Source organism: Grammomys surdaster, unplaced genomic scaffold (assembly GCF_004785775.1).
Source record: "Grammomys surdaster isolate TR1022 unplaced genomic scaffold, NIH_TR_1.0 125581, whole genome shotgun sequence".
Lineage (NCBI taxonomy): Eukaryota > Metazoa > Chordata > Mammalia > Rodentia > Muridae > Grammomys > Grammomys surdaster.
The window spans coordinates 39,544-44,919 of record NW_021620427.1 but is presented as its reverse complement, the minus strand read 5'-3'; positions in this window follow the sequence as shown (position 1 = coordinate 44,919).

The window sequence follows — 5,376 nt, the reverse complement described above, 5'->3', positions numbered from 1 at the left end:
TTTAGTTTCTGTTTCCATGAATGGTCTACTGATGAGAGTTCAGTTTTCAAGTCCCCCAATATCAATGTGTGAGGTGCAATGTGTGCTTTGAGTTTTAGTAGAGTTTCTTGCATGAATGTGTGTGCCCTTGCATTTGGTGAATATGTGTTCAGAACTGAGATTTTGTCTTGGTTGATTCTTCCTTTGATAAGTATGAAGTGTCCATTCTTATCTTTCTTGATAACTTCTGGTTGGTAGTCAAATTTATTTGATATTAGAATGGCTACTCCAGCTTGTTTCTTGGGACCATTTGCATGGACAATTTTTTTCCAGCCTTTTATTCTGAGGTAGTGTCTGTCTTTGTCACTGAGGTGGCATTTACCGTATGAAACAAACTGTTTAAATATCCAGTCTGTTAGTCTGTCTTTTTATTGGGGAATTGAGTCCATTGATGTTAAGAGACATTAAGGACAAGTTATTGTTGCTTCCAGTTTGTTTTTGCTGTTAGAGTTGAAATTATGTGTACGTGGCCATCTTCTTTTGGGCTTGTTGGGAGAAGGCTACTTTCTTGCTTTTCTAGGGTATAATATCCCTCCTCGTGTTGCTGGTTTCCATCGACTATTCTTTGTTGTGCTGGATTTGTGGAAAGATATTGTGTAACTTGGTTTTGTCATGGAACATCTTGGTTTCTCCATCTATGGTAATTGAGAGTTTTGCTGGGTATAGTAGCCTGGGCTGGCATTTGTGTTTTCTTGGGGTCTGTATGACATCTGTCCTGGATCTTCTCACTTTTATCCTCTCTGGTGTGAAGTCTGGTGTAAATCTTATAGGTATGCCTTTATAAGTTACTTGACCTTTTTCCCTTACTGCTTTTAGTATTCTTTCTTTGTTTTGTGTATTTGGTATGCTGATTATTATGTGACAGTGCAAATTTGTTTTCTGATCTAGTCTATTTTGAGTTCTGCAGGCTTATTGTATGTTCATAGACATCTCTTTCTTTAGGTCAGGGAAGTTTTCTTCTATAATTTTGTTGAAGATATTTACTGGCCCTTTAGTTGGGAATCTTCACTTTCTTTTATAGCTATTATTCTTAGGTTTGGTCTTCTCATTGTATCCTCGATTTCCTGGATATTTTGAGTGAGGAGTTTTTTTTACATTTTGTCTTTTCTTTGACAGTTGTGTCATTGTTTTCTACGGTGTCTTCTGGACCTGAGATTCTCTCTTCTCTTTCTTGTATTCTGTTGGTGATACTTGCATCTATGATTCCTGATCTCTTTCCCAGGTTTTCTCTCTTTTGTGTAGTGTCCCTTTGTGATATCTTTATTGCTCCTACTTCCTTCTTTATGTCCGGAATCATTTTGTTCAATTCCTTTACCTTTTTGGTTGCATTTTCTAGTAATTCTTTAAGGGTTTGTGTGTGTGTGTGTGTGTGTGTGTGTTGTGTGTGTGTGTTTCCTCTTTAAGGGCTTCTACCTGTTTACATGTGTTCTGCTGTATTTCTTTGAGGTTATTTTTTATGTCCTTCTTAAAGTTATCTATCATCATGATGAAAAGTGATTTTAACCCTGAATCTTGCTTTTCTGGTGTAATTGGGCATTCAGGATTTGCTAATGTCGGAGAACTAGGTTCTGATGATGCCAAGTAACCTTAGTTTCTGTTGCTTATGTTCTTGCACTTGCCCTTTGCCGTTTGGTTATTTCTAGTGCTACCTTAACTCACTATGTCTGACTGAAGCCTGCCTGTCCTGTTATCCTGGATGTGTCAGAACTCCTCAGAGTTCAGCTCTCTCTGTGATTCTGTGATCCTGAGATCCTGGTTGTGACAGCTCCTGGGAGTTGGACTGCTTCTGGGCTTTTGAAATCCTAATGTGCCCAAGTTCTGGAGATCCTGTGATCCTATTATCCTATGTTCCTATATGTTAGAGTTCCTGAGCATCCAGTCTCCTCTGGGTTTTGGGGGTTAAGTACATAGCTAAAGCCTTAGGGCTGCTCCAGGCACAGGCACAGACAGGAAGGGTCCTGTGCTACTGGCCTTGAGGCCTTGAGGGATTTTGAGGGTCCCAGAGGGTTCTAAATTATTCTCTGTTTGGGGGTGGGGGGAGATTGTGACTTACTCACCTACACTCCAGGGCATGTTAGAACTCCTGGGATCAGCCTCCTCTGGGTTTTGTGGTGTTGGGTGTAGAGCTGAAGCCTTAGAGCTGCTCCAGGCTCAGGCACAGACAGGAAGGGTCCTGTGCCACTGTCCTTGAGCGAATAAAGCATTTCTAATGGCATAATATTTGTTACAAATACTAGATCCTATACCAAGTTGCCTGGGTCATTTTTAAGGGAAATGTGTTTGTGTGGATCGTTTAGTTTGTTTTGATTTTGCAGAACATGAGCCTAAGGCTTTGTATACTGAGGCTCACTGATTACATATACAATATCCAATGCCTTATAAACAAGCCAAGGCACCTCAGTGTCCAATTTGTAAATCTATGCATATTTTCATGGTCCCACATGTTAACCCTTGGTTGATGAAAGTGAATGAGATTTGGCAAATGGATGTCATTCTGAAAAGGTATTTTTTAAGTTAGTTAAATAGTATAACAGAAAGCCTCAATTCATTAAAACGAATAGTTAAAAATAAGTCAGCTAACTTGCTAACCCAAGGCCGTCACAGAAGATGCAGAGAAACAAAGGCCAATTGAGTACTCCAAAGATCCACTGGCTGTGGAAGATAGGGAAAGTGCCCAAGGGTAAATTCCTTAAGAATGAGAACATTATTGAATCATCCATCTGTTCCTGTGATGTTTTAACCTTCTCTTGAAAAAACTCCCACAGAAGGGCCCAAGGACTAGCTAATTAAATTCTGCCAGGTGGTGAGCTGGCTCAGATAAAATTCACACTGGGTCCCACGGCCACAGAAACCAGGGACAGTTCTTGTGAGATCGGTTTACACACATTACCGATGTTTGAAACAGCCAATTGTGTATGACTGTGCTGCAACCCCCTTCCACCCCCTGGCCTTTACCTTTAAAAACCCTAAGTTGTTAGATCTTAGCGTCGATACTTCTGTCTCCAAAGGGAGACACATTTCAGCACAAAGCTTCGTATATTAAAAAGAACCTGACTTATGTTATTACAGCAAGAGATCTTTGGAGTGTCTTTGGGTGTCGCGTAGTACCCGAGTCTATTTTTGGTTTTGCGGAGTCTTTCAATTCATATACTGTCTTGCTCACTCCACTGAACCAGTCACTAATGACCTTTCATGAGAATTGTGTTTTTGTCAAAATGTTAATACTGAAAGCAGATTCTCTGAAGGAAACAGTAGCACTCTTCTGATATCTGTAATGATCAAATATGAATACTTACAATTTTTAGCTTCTTAAACATTTATGATGTCATCTTTAATCAATGCTGAGAGTCACTCATTCCAATGTCCTCTAATTACAAAATCATCTATAACTTGTAAATCAGCCATTGACTTTCTAAATAGAACCATCCTGCCACCCAGTGGCAGGATGCACATATTGGCTGACCTCTCTATTCCCACTCACTTGCCTTCTCCAGGACACTAGTTACCAGTGGTCTTCCCTATATTACTCTTCAATCAGCTCTGCTAGTTTTCACACAGTGGTGAGAAAGTGCAGTGTTTTCCATTAGGGCATAGTTTATGTGATTTAGTACAAATCCTGTTTTGTCAACAATTATGTTGGGGTCCATGGGTACGGTCACAGTAATCTGGACACTGGGGGTGCAGAGTAGCATGAAACTCTACATGGTGGGAAATCAGACTGAGCATATTTTGTCACATGGGGTAACATTTCATGTGGACTTTTGGGTTGAGTATAATAAAGGAAAAGTCAATTATGGAACAATCCCAATATCGTTGGCATTTAAAATTACCCTACAGTAGAGGGAGAGATAGATGTAAAGTTCTAGATGTAAAGTTCTGAGGCATTGACATAGGAGGAAGAGAAACACGAGAAAGTGAGTTAAATATATCTGAAATGTAATTACAGCAAAATCAATTTTCTTCTCTCTATCTTGAAAGATAAAAGAATTGTCATTAATATTTTTTGTATTTTTATTGCATATTTTTTATTTATATTTTAATTGTTTTCCCCTGTCCAGGTCTCTTTTCGGAACCTTCTATCCTATCCCCCCATCCCCTGCCTCTATGAGGGTGCTTACCCACCCACCCACTTCCTCCTATCTTCCCACCCTGGTATTACCTTTCACTGGGGCATTGAACACCCTTAGAAGCAAGGGCAGCTCCTCCAACTGACTTTCTATAATGCCATCCTTTGTCACATATGCATCTGGAGCAGTGACTCCCTCCGTGTGTACTCTTTGGTTGGTGGTCCAGTCCCGGGAACTCCAGGGGGTCGGGTCAGTTGACACTGTTACTCTCCGCATTTGGTTGCAATGACTCTCAATTACTTCAGCCCCTTTTCCAACTCCTCCAATCAGGGATCATGCATTCAGTAAAATGTTTGACTGTGAGATTCTGCCTCAGTATTTCTGTGAATTGAATCTTGGGTATTCCAAACTTTTGGGCTAGTATCCACTAATCAGGGACTACATACTATGTGTGTTCTTTTGTGACTGAGTTACCTTATTTAGGATGATGCTTTCAAATTCCATCCATTTGTCTGTGAATTTCATGAACTCATTGTTTTTATTAGCTGAGTAATATCTCATTGTGTAAATGTATGACATTTTCAGTATCCATTCCTCTGTTGAAGGACATCTGGGTTCTTTCCAGTTTTTGGCTATTCTAAATAAGGCTGCTATGAACATAGAGGTTCATGTGTCCTTATTACATGTTGGAGCTTCTTCTAAGTATATGCTCAGGAGTGGTATATCTGAGTCCTCAGGTAGTACTATGTCCAACTTTCTGAGGAGCCACCAGAATAATTCTAGAGCCATTTTACCATCTTGCAATCTCACCAACAATTGAGGAATGTTCTTTCTTCACATCCTCTCTAGCATCTGCTCTCACCTGAATTTTTGATCTTAGCCATTCTAACTGATGTGAAGTGGAAACTAAGGGTTGTTTTGATTTGCATTTCCCTGCTGACTAAAAATTTTGAACATTTCTTTTTTTTCTGATTTCAAGTTTTTATTTTAGAACAAATACTTTTTGATTTCAAATTTTTATTTTAGAACAAACACTTTCTGATTTCAGAGTTTCATTATAATTCTCTAGTAATCAAAGCAGTGGCATTGGCATGAAGGCAGACAGAAGCCACAGGAGAGACTGGGCTCAGAGATAGCCCCACCATGCATGGCGGGATGTTTTCCCACCAAAGGGCAATGTGCAAAGCTAGATATCCACATGTGAGGAGTAGAAAGTCAGACCTTACATCACACACAAAGATTAACTCAAAATGCATCAAAGGGCAAAGCT